Genomic DNA, 8,670 nt, shown 5'->3' with positions numbered 1-8,670 from the left:
GTATCATATCGTCTGCAAACAGTGATAGTTTTACTTCTTCCTTTCCAATTTTGATGCCTTGTATTTCTTTTTCTTGTCTAATTGCTCTGGCTAGAACCTCCAACACAATGTTGAATAAGAGTGGTGATAATGGACATCCTTGTCTTGTTCCTGATCTTAGGGGGAAAGTTTTCAATTTTTCCCCATTGAGGATGATATTAGCTGTGGGTTTTTCATATATTCCCTCTATCATTTTAAGGAAGTTCCCTTGTATTCCTATTCTTTGAAGTGTTTTCAACAGGAAAGGATGTTGAATCTTGTCAAATGCCTTCTCTGCATCAATTGAGATGATCATGTGATTTTTCTGCTTTGATTTGTTGATATGGTGTATTACATTAATTGATTTTCTTATGTTGAACCATCCTTGCATACCTGGGATGAATCCTACTTGGTCATGATGTATAATTATTTTAATGTGTTGTTGGATACGATTTGCTAGAATTTTATTGAGTATTTTTGCATCTATGTTCATTAGAGAGATTGGTCTGTAGTTTTCTTTTTTTGTAATATCTTTGCCTGGTTTTGGTATGAGGGTGATGTTGGCTTCATAGAATGAATTAGGTAGTTTTCCCTCCACTTCGATTTTTTTGAAGAGTTTGAGGAGAGTTGGTACTAATTCTTTCTGGAATGTTTAATAGAATTCACATGTGAAGCCATCTGGTCCTGGACTTTTCTTTTTAGGAAGCTTTTGAATGACTGATTCAATTTCTTTACTTGTGATTGGTTTGTTGAGGTCATCTATGTCTTCTTGAGTCAAAGTTGGTTGTTCATGTCTTTCCAGGAACCCGTCCATTTCATCTAAATTGTTGTATTTATTAGCGTAAAGTTGTTCATAGTATCCTGTTATTACCTCCTTTATTTCTGTGAGGTCAGTAGTTATGTCTCCTCTTCCATTTCTGATCTTATTTATTTGCATCCTCTCTCTTCTTCTTTTTGTCAATCTTGCTAAGGGCCCATCAATCTTATTGATTTTCTCATAGAACCAACTTCTGGTCTTATTGATTTTCTCTATTGTTTTCATGTTCTCAACTTCATTTATTTCTGCTCTAATCTTTGTTATTTCTTTCCTTTTGCTTGCTTTGGGATTTGTTTGCTGTTCTTTCTCCAGTTCTTCCAAGTGGACAGTTAATTCCTGCATTTTTGCCTTTTCTTCTTTTCTGATATAGGCATTTAGGGCAATAAATTTCCCTCTTAGCACTGCCTTTGCTGCGTCCCATAAGTTTTGATATGTTGTGTTTTCGTTTTCATTCGCCTCGAGGTATTTACTAATTTCTCTTGCAATTTCTTCTTTGACCCACTTGTTGTTTAAGAGTGTGTTGTTGAGCCTCCATGTATTTGTGAATTTTCTGGCACTCCGCCTATTATTGATTTCCAACTCCATTCCTTTATGATCCGAGAAAGTGTTGTGTATGATTTCAATCTTTTTAAATTTGTTAAGACTTGCTTTGTGACCCAGCATATGGTCTATCTTTGAGAATGATCCATGAGCATGTGAGAAAAAGGTGTATCCTGCTCTTGTGGGATAATGTCCTATAAATGTCTGTTAAGTCTAGCTCATTTATAGTAATATTCAGATTCTCTATTTCTTTATTGATCCTCTGTCTAGATGTTCTGTCCATTGATGAGAGTGGTGAATTGAAGTCTCCAACTATTATGGTATATGAGTCTATTTCCCTTTTCAGTGTTTGCAGTGTATTCCTCATGTATTTTGGGGCATTCTGGTTCGGTGCATAAATATTTATGATTGTTATGTCCTCTTGTTTAATGGTTCCTTTTATTAGTAGATAGTATCCTTCTTTGTCTCTTTTAACTCTTTTACATTTGAGGTCTAATTTGTTGGATATTAGTATAGTTGCTCCTGCTCTTTTCTGGTTGTTATTTGCATGAAATATCTTTTCCCAACCTTTCACTTTCAACCTATGTTTATCTTTGGGTCTAAGATGTGTTTCCTGTAGACAGCATATAGAAGGATCCTGTTTTTTAATCCATTCTGCCAGTCTATGTCTTTTGATTGGGGAATTCAGTCCATTAATATTTAGTGTTATTACTGTTGGATAATATTTTCCTGTACCATTTTGCCTTTTGTATTATATATATCATATCTGACTTTCCTTCTTTCTACACTCTTCTCCATACCTCTCTCTTCTGTCTTTTCGTATCTGACTCTAGTGCTCCCTTTAGTATTTCTTGCAGAGCTGGTCTCTTGGTCACAAATTCTCTCAGTGACTTTTTGTCTGAGAATGTTTTAATTTCTCCCTCATTTTTGAGGGACAATTTTGCTGGATATAGAAGTCTTGGTTGACAGTTTTTCTCTTTTAGTAATTTAAATATATCATCCCACTGTCTTCTAGCTTCTGTGGTTTCTGCTGAGAAATCTACACGTAGTCTTATTGGGTTTCCCTTGTATGTGACGGATTGTTTTTCTCTTGCTGCTTTCAAGATCCTCTCTTTCTCTTTGACCTCTGACATTCTAACTAGTAAGTGTCTTGGAGAACGCCTATTTGGGTCTATTCTCTTTGGGGTGCACTGCACTTCTTGGATCTGTAATTTTAGGTCTTTCATAAGAGTTGGGAAATTTTCAGTGATAATTTCTCATTAGTTTTTCTCCTCCTTTTCCCTTCTCTTCTCCTTCTGGGACACCCATAACACATATATTTGTGCGGTTCAAATTGTCCTTCAGTTCCCTGATCCCCTGTTCAAATTTTTCCATTCTTTTCCCAATAGTTTCTGTTTCTTTTTGGAATTCAGATGTTCCATCCTCCAAATCACTAATTCTATCTTCTGTCTCTTTAAATCTATCATTGTATGTATCCATTGTTTTTTCCATCTTTTCTACTTTATCCTTCACTTCCATAAGTTCTGTGATTTGTTTTTTCAGTTTTTCTATTTCTTTTTGTTCAGCCCATGTCTTCTTCATGTCCTCCCTCAATGTGTCAATTTGGTTTTTGAAGAGGTTTTCCATTTCTGTTCATATATTCAGCATTAGTTGTTTCACCTCCTGTATCTCATTTGAACTATTGGTTTGTTGTTTTGACTGGGCCATATTTTCAATTTTCTGAGCGTTATCCGTTATCTTCTGCTGACGTCTGGGCATTTAGTCAGATTTCCCTGGGTGTTGGACCCAATAGGTTGAAAGATTTTTCTGTAAAATCTCTGGGTTCTGTTTTTCTTATCCTTTCCAGTAGGTGGCACTCGTGGCACACATTTGTCTGCGGGTCCCACCAATAGAAGGTGCTGTGGGTCCTTTAACTTCAGAAACTCTCGCTGTAGGAGGGGTCGCCAGCCGAAGTGGCTTGAAAGAGTGCCAGCTGGCCCGGGGATCCGAAGGCGGGGAGGGTCGCCGGCCGCTGGAGCCCGGGAGAGCGCCCGTCCGAATCTCCTAGTCGGCCCGCGGCGCCAAGCATGGCGGGAGGGCGCCAGCCACCGCGTCCCGGGAGAGTGTACCGTTCCCAGCCGGACTGGGAAGTCATGTGTTTGGAAGGGACCCCGGTCACCGTTCTCCGCGGCCTGGGGATCTCCGATCCAATTCTTCCAGTTGGTCCAGGGGGCCGCGCGTGGGGGGGCACCAGCCGCCGCGGCTTGAGGGGACCTCCTGTCCAATTTTCCTAGCTGGCCCGGGAAGGAGGAAGGGAGGGACTCCGGCCACTTGCCGCCCTGGCCCGGGGAAGCCCGCACCCCTTGGCGATCTCACCAGAGTGGGTTCTCTCAGCCAGTCAACCGTTCCAGGATGGGGTACGCTGTCTTTTTGATCTCTGTTGTGGCTCCGGGAGCTGTTTTGTATCGTTTCTACTCCCCTAGTAGCTGTTCTGGAGGAGGAACTAAGATCCGCGCATCTTACTAAGCCGCCATCTTCTCCGGAAGTCCCTACCATTTTTTTAACCCCTTATCCTCCCCCCGACCCCGGATTAGTTTGAAAGCTGTCAGAATGCAATACCAGAAATGGAACAGCTTTTATAAAGGGAATTTAGTAAGTTACAAGTATACAGTTCTAAGGAAGTAAAAGTGTCCGCATTAAGCACCAACAAGGTTACCTTCACTCAAGAAAGGCCGATGCGTCTAGAACACATCTGTCAGCTGGTAATTGATGTGGCTAGCGTCTGCTTCTCCCTTGCTCTTGGGATCCATTACTTTTAGCCTCTATTCTTGTAGGGTTTCCTCACTTTGCTTCTCTGGAGCTGGCATCCCTTCGCTTTGCAGGTTCTGGCTTACTTAACCTCCCATGGCGATGTGTGCTGACTCCAAGCATCTCCAAATATCTGTGTTCTCCAGATGTTGGCATCTGTGTCTGCTCTGCTCTGAAGTTTGTCAGCTCTCTCTCTCTGTTGGCTCTGAGGCTTCTGTCATTTCTGAGGTTTCTTGAAAATGTTTTCCTTTTAAAACTCTAGTAAACTAATCAAGATCCGTGACGTCACATCATCTAATCAAAAGGTCACACCCACAATTGGACATGTCACGTCTCTGGAGAGAAGTTTCCAACCTACGTATTGAATCAGGATTAAGTATGGCTTTTCTGGGGCACATAATACTTTCAAACTGGTGCACCACCCCTACATTATATATTTATTTTTGTGCTTATCTTTCCATACCCTGGATAAGGGGAGCGTCAGTCACAAGGTTTTCACAATCACATGATCACACTGTAGAGGCTATGTAGATATACAGTAATTCTCAAGAATCAAGGCTACTGGAATACGGTTCAACAGAGAAACCGTAGGGTCTTCACAAAAGATCAGAAATTGGAAGTGGTGGTAACTCATGTAAACAAGAAAACAATAGAGATGCTGAGAATTAGTCATAGGGAGGGTGTTTTAGTTTGTTAATGCTGCCGGAAAGCAGTATACCAGAAATGAAACAGCTTTTAAAAAGGGAATTTATTAAGTTGCAAGTTTATAGTTCTAAGGCCATGAAAACGTCCAAATAAAGGCACCAACAAGAGGTTACTGTTCTGGTTTGCTAGCTGCTGCAATACAATATAACAGAAACAGAATGGCTTCTAAAAAGGGGAATTTAGTAAGTTGCTAGTTTATGGTTCTAAGTCCGAGAATATGTCCCAATTAAAGCAAGTCTATAAAAATGTCCAATCAAAGGCATCCATCCAGGGAAAGATAGCTTGGTTTAAGAAGACCGATCAAGTTCACAGTTTTTCTCTGAAGTGGAAGGGCACATGGCGAACACAGTTTCTCTCTCATCTGGAAAGGCACAGGGTGAACACGTCAGGGTTCTTCTCTCACCTGGAAGGGCACATGGCGAACACAGCATCATCTGCTAGCTTCTGTCTTCCTGTTGTATGAACCTCCCTGGGAGGCATTTTCTTTCTTCATCTCCAAAGGTTGCTGGCTGGTGGACTCTGCTTCTCATGGCTATGTCATTCTGCTCTGCTCTCTAAATCTCTCATTCTCCATAATATTTCCTCTTTTATAGGACTCCAGAAACTTATCAACACCCACCCAAATGGGTGGAGACATGTCATAACCTAATCCAGTTTAACAACTGCTCTTGATTAAATCACATCTCCAGGGAGATTATCTAATTACAGATTCAAACATACAGTATTGAATAGGAATTATTCTGCCATTATGAAATGGGATTTTGATTAAAACATGGCTTTTCTAGGGTCCATACATCCTTTCAAACCAACAAAGTTACCATCACTCAAGAAAGGCTGATGACATCCAAAACATCTCTTTCAGCTGGGAAGGCACCTGGCTGGCATGTGCTGGTCCCCTGCCCCTGGCTCCATTGCTTTCAGCCTCTTTGCTGTGGGGATTTCTCACTTGGCTCCTCCAGGGTTAGGTTTAATCTTTTGGTTTCCTCACCTGTCTGAAGGTTCTGGCTTGTTTAGCATCTCATGGGAAGGCACATGGCAACATCTGCTGAGCCCTGCATCTTCAAAGGTCTCTGGTTGTGTCAGCTCTAAAGCTTTTTCCAAAATGATACCCTCTTAAAGGACTCTAGTAAGCAACCCATCTTAAATGGGTGGAGACACATCTCCGTGGAAACTACCTAATCAAAAGGTCCCACCCACAGTTGGGTTTCCATCTCCATGGAATCAAAAGGTCCTGCCTAACAACATTGTATGAGAATTAAAGAGGTGGCTTTTCTGGGGTGCATGACAGTTTCAAGCCGGCACAGAGAAGTAGGACCAGGAAAAAAAAAAAAGACTTAGGAGTGTAAGTAATGCAAAATCCATAATAGAGGAACATAAGGGTCAAAGAACAATCTAGGCTCTGTATGGAAGGATATCAGACCGTGAGGAAGAACAGTCCTGAATACACCCAGGGAGTGGGAAAATACTCCCAGAACCATACGTTTCTGTGCTGTTTATTAACCTTAAGGGAAAATGTTATTCTTGTTGCTATGTTTAATCAACTGTAGATAAAATTTTCTGTGCCTTACAATAACAGAACAAGGATGCCAAGAAAAATATTTACAGAGGATATTTAGTGAAAAAAAAAACAGCATGGAGCTGGTTTTTAAAAGAAATATTTACTAATCACATAACCATGCTAGCTAGCCTCCCTTGAATTTTGTGATCATGACCTCAGATTGCTTAATGCTACTCAGTCATACTAAATTTTCCTAGTCTATTCCCTCACATTCTAAACGGCTATTTCACAGCTTCATCTCTTTCCTCATGTCCAGCATCTCTTCCCTCTCACCTTGCACCATGCTTCACTGAGACAATGGAAACAATCGGGAAAAAAAAAGTTTTAAAAGTTGTGCCACTACATCTCTAAATCTACAACTATCTGTTCATTTACCTTTATTTCCTATTACTATAAGGATATTGTCTGTCCTAGCTAGAACCATCTGAAAAACTTAATTTATTTCTTTTGCAGCAGAACTACTTGAAGTTGTAACTATATTCACTGTCTTCAGTTTCTTGAAAGTTCCGTTTTTTTTTCCTGAACCCATTTCAGTCACATTTTTATCCTCTTCACTCCATTGGAACAGTTTTTGTTAGGTTATCAGAGAGCTCCATGACCTCAATTTACTTATCTATCAGGATCATATCTACAGTTGCTTACTCTTCTCAAAAAACATTTCTTCAGTTGATTTCTAGTACACATATTTGTCTGGTTTTTCCTCCTACCTCTCTGACTCCTCTTTTTCAGTCTCCTTTATTGGTTCTTCTGTTTGACCCCTAAACATTGGTGTGTCCCAAGCAGGGCTGGAGACTCCATTAATGATTTTGTTTCCTTGCTTTATAAGAACCTTCCAGATACCCAACTGCCTGCTTGGCATTTTAACTTGGGTGCATGATATCTTAACTATCACATCCACATCAAACCTCTCATCTTCTTCAACCCAAATTTACTTCTCTCGCATTTTTTATGTCAATAAATGGCAGTTCCATAATTTCAGAATCCAACCAAATCTTATTATATCCATTGTTACCACCCTTAATTGCAATACCCTAATTGATCTCTCTGCTCTCACCTTTGTCTTCCAGTCTATTCTCAATCCAGCACCCAGAATTTTTGTTTTTAAAATGTAATGAGATTGTCACTCTTTGTTACAAAATATTCTGAAGTCTTCTCATCATGCTCAGATAAAAGCCAAAATGTTTATAATGACCTATATATAGGTTCCCTACATCTTTTCATTGTAGTTATAGAAGAGTTTTTAATTGGATCAATGATCATTATTCTTAGTTATCCTCTAGGTAAGCTATGGAATGTGCTATGATTATATTTTCTCTTACGTACTAGTTTTTTCTCCTGAGGTTAATACTTATTGAATCTATTAATGCCACAAAGGCATTGAGAAATCAGCAAGAACTGGCAGAAACACCTTTCTCAAAACAAAAGGTTTGCAGTAACAGCGTGAGTGACAAATCAAGAAAAAGGTAGTAAGATTTCCTGACACCATGGCTGTCCCCCCTCCCACCCCTCAGTGGCTCAGTGTAGAGCTAGTCCTTGCTCCCAGTATGGTTCCCTAATCCCAGTTCTGGAGGGAGTAGATACTGGGAGAATGTTTATGTCAGGCCCAATCTCTCAAGTGGGGGCCTGAGGGAATTGCATCCCAGAACTTGCCCTGTATGTAGAAGGCAGCTTGCAGAACTACAGAATGCCCCAAGACAGAAATGTGTCAAACGAAGGGAACCTCGATAAGATTAAGTGCCAATTTCTCATTGGAAATCATGGAGGCAAGAAGACAGTGGGATGACATATTTAAAGTGCTGATAGTAAAAAATTGCCAACATATAATTTTCTGGCAAAACTATCTTTCAAAAACAAGGGAGAGATTCCCTTGTTTTTCCAACATTCCAGGTTGGAATATTCCCCTTACTAAAAGACCTGGTATGTTCTTAGGAAATGGACATGGCAGTATTCAGGAAGCATGATGTGTACAACCTGCACTCAGGTGTTCGGAAAGTGGATTATTGGATGGATGGATGGATGGATGAAGGAATATAGCAAATGTGGCAAAGTGTTGGAGTTGGGGGAATGGACAGATGAGGGTGTGTTGGAGTTTTCTGAATGGGGTTTGTATTATTTTTGTAGCTTTCCTGTGGGTTTGAAGGTATTTCAGAATTAAACAAAAAAAGTTTTTAAAAGGACATTTAGGTCAATAATTCAATAAAAGTAAAATAAATATTCTCAAAGATAAGGTAGCATGCTGGAAATA

The sequence above is a fragment of the Tamandua tetradactyla genome, chromosome 13 (genome assembly GCF_023851605.1).
Source record: "Tamandua tetradactyla isolate mTamTet1 chromosome 13, mTamTet1.pri, whole genome shotgun sequence".
Taxonomy (NCBI): Eukaryota; Metazoa; Chordata; class Mammalia; order Pilosa; family Myrmecophagidae; genus Tamandua; species Tamandua tetradactyla.
Note: the sequence above shows the minus strand (reverse complement) of the source record.